We start from the raw sequence: 10009 nt of genomic DNA, 5'->3' as shown, positions 1-10009 counted from the left end.
ACTAAAGAGACGCGCTACCATGGAAACCAAACAATGTTGTAGCTGACTGTATTAAAGGTCCCATGTCATGGCCATTTCCACTGATCATAATTCCATTGTTGAGGTCTACTAAAATAGAAAATGGTGTGCAATTTTCCAAACTCACATTGGTTTCTCAAACAGCATCTCTGTAAAGTATGTGTATTCAGCAGTATTCACTTTCTCCACTAAACGGCTCGCTGCAGTTCCCCCCCCCCCCTCCCTGTGAGCCCAGTGGGCTCTGATTGGTCAGTACGAATCGCGCTGAGCTCCGTGGAGGTGTGGTTTCCTTGTTTAGCGATACACAGCCAAACACAGCCAAACTCAACCTGAGCACACACAAAGTCACAAGTAAAAACAATAAGTGTGGTTTGATATTGAGTAAGAAAAAGGTTGATAAACTCTGTGAGAATGGGTCTGCAGAGAGAATGGGTCTGCAGAGAGAATGGGTCTGCAGAGAGAATGGGTCTGCAGAGAGAATGGGTCTGCAGAGAGAATTTCGCCGCGATCCCAACTGTCTGTTATCAGCCTGCAGCCAGGGAGGAGAGATCAGCAGGGCTGCCTGCACTGAGTGTGTGTGTGAGGAAGTCCGTGGATTGGTCAATTTGGACCAATCAGCGGGGGCTTAACATAACGGCTCCGCGGATTGGCCCATTTAGTTCCGGGTACGTGCTTTCGTAATCACGTACCCGGAAGAATCAAATGGATGATGACGTCATGATGACGTTTCACCAACGAGGCGTTTTGTGCAGGTATTTTCTGTGTTAGAGTTTTACTCTCTACAGGGTGTACTTTGAGGGGTTTGACTCTGCAGACCGTTTACATGCAGAAAAAGCTTCATAACACACAAGGGGACGGGTGATAACCGGAAAAGCATGACATGGGACCTTTAAAGTCCGAGTGGAAACAGTCCAGGGTAAATTTGATTTTGTCAGAAATCGGGAGAAATATGATCCCGGGGGGAAACCGGGAGAGGGCAATGAAATCGGGAGAGAGTCTCCCGCGAAAATCGGGAGGGTTGGCAAGTATGGTTGTAATACGTAAAACAGTAACGTGAAATAGATGTTGTGTGTACGGATGTAAAAAAACAACTCGTAAAAAAGATGGATTCATTCTCACGGTGTCAGAAAGTGGAATCACAGGGAACATTTGTCTTGAAGAGCAGGAGGAGGCTGCAGAGGGAGAGCAGCTCTTGATAAAATCTCCTCTGAAGCTCAGAGTCCCTAAAAGCCTCAACTTGATTTGTGTGCTAAAATAGCAGAGCATGTTTTGTGCTGTAAAACCATTCAACAGACTTAATTAAAAATCATCTGGTGGAACACCGTGTACAGTGTAGAGGAGTGTTTAATATCACATCTCAAATGATACCGATGTCTCAGTAAACAAACACAAATGAATATAATTTAGCAAAGATAGTTACACCACTTCTAACCAGACTGCATTTTATAAATACAAAGTAGTTGATGGATTGTCTTGACTTTGGCACATACAGTATTGGTGTTGCGAGGGAGAAGCAAAATTACTTATCCTCTAAATGTACACCTTTATTTTTGATATTATTCCATGAAATTTGATACAGACATAATGGTCTCAAAGCTATTTTCTTTACAATAGGTTTTTGGTAAGATACCTGAAATAAGATCTGTGGTTAATACAAGCTTAATAGATTTATACGTTCTGGTCTTTGACATCAAATAGGTCAATAAATACCCCATTAGTGGTTTTTAAAGACTTTACATATGAGTCTAAACGAGACGACTAAACGTCTTAACGCTGAACAGTAGCCCCCTTTAGCTTAGAGGTGGTGACGTGAAGTCATGTGACCGTGCTGTAGTTCCTTTATAGCCCAACATTAGCCTTCTTTAGCTTAGCGGTGGTGACGTGAAGTCATGTGACCGTGCTGTAGTTCCTTTATAGCCCAACATTAGCCTCCTTTAGCTTAGCGGTGGTGACGTGAAGTCATGTGACCGTGCTGTAGTTCCTTTATAGCCCAACATTAGCCGCCTTTAGCTTAGCGGTGGTGAGGTGAAGTCATGTGACCGTGCTGTAGTCCCTTTATAGCCCAACATTAGCCTCCTTTAGCTTAGCGGTGGTGACGTGAAGTCATGTGACCGTTCTGTAGTTCCTTTATAGCCCAACATTAGCCTCCTTTAGCTTAGTTGGGGGGGGGGGGGGGGGGGGTGAAGTCATGTGACCGTCCTTTATAGCCTTTAACTTCTGGAGTTTGCATTAACAATAAAAAATGATATGAAAAAGGGGGATGGATTATCTTGCCAAACAAACCATGTAAGCATCCCAAACTTGTGTTTGCCATAATTCAAATGTCTGCAATCGTCCAAAATGAAATGGAAAAATCTCTTTAGTTTATGTTACCAGGGTTTGCTAACTTCTAGATTGGTTTCAAACATAAGTCACCTCTGCAGCACTTTAAGGAGAATACAAATAAACCCAGTACAAAGGCAGGCAGACAGATGCCACAGTGAGGGTGTCAGGAATGAGCGTACAGATGTAATCCATCATTCACTTCTCCACAGTCTGTAAAGATGGAGCGGAGTGTGTCCTGTCAACACGTGCTCACTCCCCTCATCAAACAACATCAGCTCACTAATCTGTGTACACTCATCCGGAGTGAGTGGAGTAGAAGATTCCTAATGGAATATGAAACCGTAATTTCTACTAAACTATAATTACTGAATGCATTCATCAGCGCCGTGGAAATGAGCAGAATGAGCGCAGAGAGAAAGCCTCGGGCGTTTGTGAATGAGAGAAATCATCTGTTTGAGGGAATGATAATCACCTCCATTGAAATCACACCGTCCGAGCACTTCTGATGGCTCACACTTAGAGAGCAGCGGGAGTCTGCATGTAGTACTCTGCTACTGCACTTGTTGAAACAGATTATGTGTCTGATTCTACAACCCTCTTGAATTATTTTAAAGGTCCCATGTCATGCTCTCTGATTATCACCCGTCCCCTTGTGTGTTCTGAAGCTTTTTCTGCATGTAAACGGTCTGCAGAGTCAAAACCCTCAAAGTACACCCTGTAGCGAGTAAAACTCTAACACAGAGAAGACCTGTCTGTGCTGCCCCAGAACGCCTCGTTGGACATTTCTCTTTTTCCATTGTTTGCTTCCTGGGTTCTGTGACGTGTGAACACCCAAATCAACAACAAATGACCGGATTGGCCCAAAAGGACCAATCCACGGAGCCCCTCACATAGGGGTGGGCGATATTGAAAAATATATTATCACGATATTTTTCAAGCAGTATCACGATAGACGATATATATCAGGATATTTGTTCATGTCGGTTATTATGGTTATCAAGTTACTTAACAGAACAACCACCTACAAGGGAACAGAAACTAAAACAGAAAGGAGTAACAGACCAAAATAGCATTTCAAGCTGGTTTTATTTCTGAAATGAATCCCTGAATGAACAATTCAACATGTTGATATGGCTTCAAGGCACAGCTTCTCAGTATAGAAATGAACTTTCTGAGGTAGCACTAGCAGTGAACATCAATAAACATGAAAAGGAGGGTAAAACATAACTAAGTAAAACATCAATGAGGAAAAGTCAGTGCCAAACAATTAAAATGTAAACTTTAGACTTGAAGTGCAATAAAAGACTTTAGCATAACTGAAGGGAAAAACTATATAAATACCTTATTGTTAAATAAAATATAAGCCAACAGAATCAAACAAGACAATAAATAAAGTGCAATACTTTCTGCATCCTGACTAGACAGCTTTAGAGCATGTCTTTCACATCAGTTTATTTTTTTATAGTTTATTTTTCAAATTTCTTTTTTTTTCAATTATTATTATTTTTTTTATCACGATAGATACGATATCTCTGAAAAAGCATATCGTGGAGACCTAATATCGTCACGACGATATATATCGTCATATCGCCCACCCCTACCCTCACACACCAGGACCCCTTGGCTAACTAACAGGGAGTCCCATTGACTTGCTTTGAGCTCCCTGGTTGGTAATAGACGAGTTGGGATGGCGGAGAAATGCTCTCCTCAGACCCATTCTCTCAGCGTTAAACCTTTTTCCTACTCAATATTAAGCCACACTTATTGTTGTTACTTCGGCTGTGAGTGTTTGTGTGCTCAGGATGAGTTTTGCACAATTTCAATCTATTATAGTAGACCTCAACAATGGAAATATAAGAAGTAAAAAATGTCCACGCCATGGGACCTTTAAGTCCCTGTCTTGGTGCACATTTTTATTTGTTATGTTTATGTAAATATTTTTGTTCTATTTAATTTTTCCAGTGGACATTTTTTACTTCTTATGGTTAAATAAATATCTTAATTTTATTTTATATTTTATTGGAGAATTTACCCTTAGTTTGAATATTTATATGAATATTTATTTTATATATTTTTAAAGCATTTTTACTTTAACTTCTTAAGTTTATACATTTTTTATTTTGTATTTCATGTGTATTTCCCGTTGTTACTGTAACTTCTTAAGTCTATAAAATAATAGTTTTTAATGTAACTGTATCTTTTTAATGCAAATCTTTACTTTCGTTTTTTTTAACTATATATTGTATATTTCTATTTAATGTTTATTTTTCCTCTCTGTTGAAATAAACATTTTTATGCTATTTCCTGACATTTCTTTCTTTCTCCGTCTTCTGATTCTCATCCATTATGTTCACCCCCTTTATTTAATCCCTCCCTTTCTCTCTGTCTATCTTTCCCATTACCCCCCCTCCCCTCTGTCTTTTTCTGTCTCCCCCTTTGTCCTCTCTGGCCTCATTGTTTTGTCAGCCTGTTTCTTTCCCGCTGACAGTTAGCGTGGCACAGCTGCTTTGTATTCTCGGGGAGAGGACAGTGTGTTTATCTAGCCCAAGTCCTCGACCTCTTCATAACTACGGCCGACCTTGGTGCCGCTCTTTATGGATTCTGAGCAGGCAGCGGCACGGACGGCCCCTCTAACACTGTGACCTGCAGACTTTATGAAGCCCCCTGTGGACCGAGAGACTGCTGCTCTGCTCTCACAGTACGGTGTCTTAAAATCATCCCTCATGTGTGCTAACACTGACAAAATGTGCTTCGATTAATTTATCATGTCAACAGATTTCACGTTACTGTATTAGGTTCGTTGAAAGCAATTCGTTAAAGTACGTTTTGAATATGAGGTTCAACTTACTGTATGAACTTACCTAATACAGTTATGTGAAACATAATACATTTAAAGTCAACGTTTCAGTGTATATGCAAAGGCTTACTTCAACTATATTGCACACAAAGAGTGGTTGAAAGTACAAGTACATCTGCACTTTCATACAAGGTACTGAGTGCACTAGAAACCTCTGTTACTGATGACTGAATACTGGGATAACTTACATATTTGTTTACTATATATTTCAATTCCTCTACATTTCGGCGGCAGATATTATACTTTTTTACGACAGTACACTGCCTTGTTTTGACGACATGAGATAATTAACTCCGATAATGAGTACACAAATACATATTTAAATTTCATATAGGTCTGATATGTGCCACACTGCATGAAGCATCCTTTGACTTTTTGTACTTTAAATAGATATATAGATATATAGATAGATAGATAGATAGATAGATAGATAGATAGATAGAGAGATAGAGAGATAGATAGATGGATGGATGGATAGGTAGGTAAGTATGTAGGTAGGTAGGTAGATAGATAGATAGAGAGAGAGAGAGATAGATGGATGGATGGATGGATAGGTAGGTAAGTATGTAGGTAGGTAGATAGATAGATAGAGAGAGAGAGAGATAGATAGATAGATAGAGAGAGAGAGAGATGGATGGATGGATGGATAGGTAGGTAGATAGGTAGGTAGGTAGATAGATAGAGAGATAGATAGGGAGAGAGAGAGAGATAGATGGATAGAGAGAGATAGAGGGATAGATAGATAGATAGAGAGAGAGAGATAGATAGATAGATAGATAGATAGATGGATGGATGGATGGATGGATGGATAGGTAGGTAGGTAGGTAGATAGATAGAGAGAGAGAGAGAGATAGATAGGTAGGTAGGTAGGTAGAGAGAGAGAGAGAGGTAGGTAGAGAGAGAGATAGATGGATAGAGAGATACTGTATATAGAGAGATAGAGAGATAGATGGATAGAGAGATAGATAAAGAGATGGATAGATGGATAGAGAGATACTGTATATAGATGGATAGAGAGATAGATGGATAGAGAGATAGATAAAGAGATGGATAGATGGATAGAGAGATAGATGGATAGAGAGATAGATGGATAGAGAGATAGATGGATAGAGAGATAGATGGATAGATTGAGAAATTCTTTATTGATCCCAATTTGTGAAATGTTTGCGTTGCAGCAGCAGCATAAAAAACAAGGTAATGTAAAAAGGAGAAATGAAGACACTAGAAATAAACAGTCCATAATATTTCTGAAATAGAAATAGCATAGCAAGTATATTTTGATGCAAAGTATTTTCAAGCTGTGGAGTCGCAACTAGAATATCTGAATACCTCTTCCCGCACAGTGTTTCCTGGAACTCTGTCCTGAAACGGCTCTGTGTGCTGTGTGTATTGCTAATGCAGCTTCACAGGGACTGGCCTCCCGTGGCCTAAACAAACAGCGAGAGGCCCTCCCTCTCAAACAGGCAGCGACTGGATCTATCGATCGGCTCAAGAGCCACACACAGCCGGAGAGAATTAATCCTCGCTCTCCTGACGAGTCGCACAGCCGCGCCTCGGAGGGAAACAACATCCAATAGCCCCCGCTGGAAAAAGAAACTAGGACATAAAAAAAGTCGCTCAAGCGCACACCATACTCAAAGGCAAAGCCCACCGTAAACAAACTTATGCACTTCTGTGTGAGAAAGAGAGATGAGCACAAACATGCAATGCTGTGCAATATAACGTCATGCATAGGTAACGGTAAAAACACTCAGACAGTGAAAGAAGTGAGAATAAAAGCAAGCAACACAGAGATGAGAGGACATCTGCAAGCTGGAGAGACTGCTTTCATACGAACAGATGTGAGAGACGAAGAGGTGGACAAATCCCGAACCTTCAGCAGTGGAAAGACGTGAACTGCCATGTGTGAACAAGTTTTATCGACATCACAGAAACACTGGACGACACGGAGAGAGTGCGTATACCAGCCTGACCTAGATTCAAACTGCACATTTACTGCCAATTACTCCTCCTCCACTTTCCCATCAGATCAGTAATGCTGTGAATATGTGTGTTTGACACATTTGACACTCCATATTTATCGTTTTCCTGCATGCGTCATGCCCTGGTTTCCTGGTCACTTACTGTTCCACAATATGACAGTTCTCCTTAAGTTCTGCTAAGAAACGGTCGACCCAGAAACCCTCCTGAGAGTTAACCTTATTAGGGAAGATCTAATTAAAAGTTTGTGAGGGCCAAGTGGAAACTTCAAGACTTAAGGCTGAAGCAAAGGGACTCCACTGGTTGCAAAAGAAGACTGATTGTATAGAAGACTATGAGGAAACTTCTCCCAATTTTCTGAAGAGTTTAAAATCTCAATCTCTAGTTTGAAGTCTTCTTCAACTCTGCATGATGTTCATTTTGTTAGTTATGGTCCCATTGAGACGATGAAAGCATGGTATCATTTAGGGCAGGGCTACCTCGTGATTGACAGGTTGCAACTAAAGTGTTTCCAGGTTTGGGTGTCCAACCCTTTCTCAGTGTGTTTTGACATAAGTATAGCCAATCATAACATATTGACATTGACATTGACAGCCACACTCTATCTCCCCCCCCCCTCACATCCGCAACCTCGGAGTCATTTTCGACAGTCAGCTCAAATTCAACCACCACATAAATCACATCACCAGGACCGCCTTTTCCCACCTCAAACACATTGCCCGTCTCCGCCCGTCACTCTCCTCCTCTGCTGCTGAAACTCTGATTCATGCATTCATCACTTCACGACTCCACTACTGCAACAGCATCCTCTACGGCATACCATCCAACCTCCTCACTAAACTCCAACATATCAAGAACCTCCTCACCCACACCCGCTCCCAAGACCACATCACTCCCATCCTCCAGAACCTCCACTGGCTCCCCGTCCGTCAAATAATCCACTTCAAAGTCCTCCTCATTACTCACAAAGCCCTCAACAACCAGGCCCCCCCCCTACCTCACAGACCTGCTGCACCACCACACCCCTTCCCCCTACCTCACAGACCTGCTGCACCACCACACCCCTTCCCCCTACCTCACAGACCTGCTGCACCACCACACCCCTTCCCCCTACCTCACAGACCTGCTGCACCACCACACCCCTTCCCCCTACCTCACAGACCTGCTGCACCACCACACCCCTTCCCTCTACCTCACAGACCTGCTGCACCACCACACCCCTTCCCCCTGCCTCACAGACCTGCTGCACCACCACACCCCTTCCCCCTACCTCACAGACCTGCTGCACCACCACACCCCTTCCCCCTACCTCAAAGACCTGCTGCACCACCACACCCCTTCCCTCTACCTCACAGACCTGCTGCACCACCACACCCCTTCCCGCTGCCTCCGCTCATCAGAAGTCAACCTCCTATCCATCCCCACCCGCACCAATCACCGGACCTGGGGGGACAGAGCCTTCTCCGTCGCTGCCCCCTCCCTCTGGAACTCACTCCCACAACCCATCAGAGACTGCACCGACCTCACCACCTTCAAAACACTCACAAAAACTCACCTCTTCAATCTGGCTTTTCATGTGTGATTGTTTTTGTATTATTTGACTTTAACTTTAACGATATATTTATTTGTTGTTCCTTTCTTCTCTTTTCTTTTCTCTTCACTATTATCTGTAAAGCGTCTTTGAGCACCTGTAAAAACGCTAACAAATTAAATCTATTATTATTATATTATATTTAAACGCTAAAACGCCAAACTCAAGTCTTCAAAATCACAGTGACATCACAGTGACTACGTCCATTTAATAAAGACACAAATAGCCAACAACAAGGATGCACATGCTAAAGTGATACGAGTGCATGATGCTACGGGGCGTTTGATATATTCACTTGAGGTGAAGAGTGTGAGTGTGTTTTTGACCGGAGGATTAAAGGCCCATCCCCCACCTTCAGACTGCTGCTGAAACATCACTTACAGATATGATTGCAGAGATTATTGGACTGAAGGGGTTTCATTCACTGTCCGTCTGCAACGTGTGGGCTTATAACGACACAAGGACTGAAAGCACAATATCAGATGTAACACTGTCATGAGCCATATTTGTTTACTGTGTGGCTTGGCTGGGTTTATTGTCAGAGAGGATTTGCAGCAGGTTAAACTCCAGGCCACTTCTACAGTATTACCTTCAACTCACGCACTGTGCATCACAGACAGCATCTGACGTCTAAAGTTTCAATAAAGCAACTTTTCAAAACAACAAACATCCCATTTGATCGTGTTCCTAATCGAATGATATCATTGTTAGCTTCTGACTGACGGTTCGCCCTTGGATGAGCCATTCAAATGCTCCAAACTGCAACCATAAAAAGACAACTAATGCTTTCTGTGTAGAGATGTCCCGATCCGATCACGTGATTTTCAAAAGATCGGAATCGGGAGAAAAAAATCGGGGATCGGGATTTTTTTTTTTTTTTTTTAAATACTTTTTTTTTTTTTATTAATTGTTACAAAACAAAAATGCCCATGTTCAAGTCTTAAAGTCATCCTGAGGCCTTAGTTTTGGTTTCAAATGACACAACATCCTGTATGTGTTGCTTCTTTGGGGCTTGTTTTCATAGACCTGCTTATTTCTCTCAGATCTGGCAACAGAGTGGGCGCAGTGTCTAATTGTAGCAGTAAGCTAACGAGTACTGAAAGCTTTATTTAGTTTTGATCCAATGCTGCACAACTGAACTGATCCAATGCTGCTGTGAAAAAAAGAAGCTATATCCATGTTGGATAGAATATCCAATTTAAATAAAAAAATAACCTTAAGGGACAACTTGAATGCTT

General features: G+C 41.9%; 1 protein-coding gene across 5 annotated transcripts in view; it reads right to left on the bottom strand.

Annotated features, from left to right (window-relative positions):
• Nucleotides 1–10009, bottom strand: part of sema5a (sema domain, seven thrombospondin repeats (type 1 and type 1-like), transmembrane domain (TM) and short cytoplasmic domain, (semaphorin) 5A) — a 169902-nt gene that overhangs the window by 20158 nt on the left and 139735 nt on the right. The window lies entirely within an intron of this gene.

Source organism: Notothenia rossii (genome assembly GCF_949606895.1).
Source record: "Notothenia rossii genome assembly, chromosome: 12".
Lineage (NCBI taxonomy): Eukaryota > Metazoa > Chordata > Actinopteri > Perciformes > Nototheniidae > Notothenia > Notothenia rossii.
The sequence above is the reverse complement of the archived record's forward strand: the minus strand, read 5'-3'. Positions and strand labels throughout refer to the sequence as shown.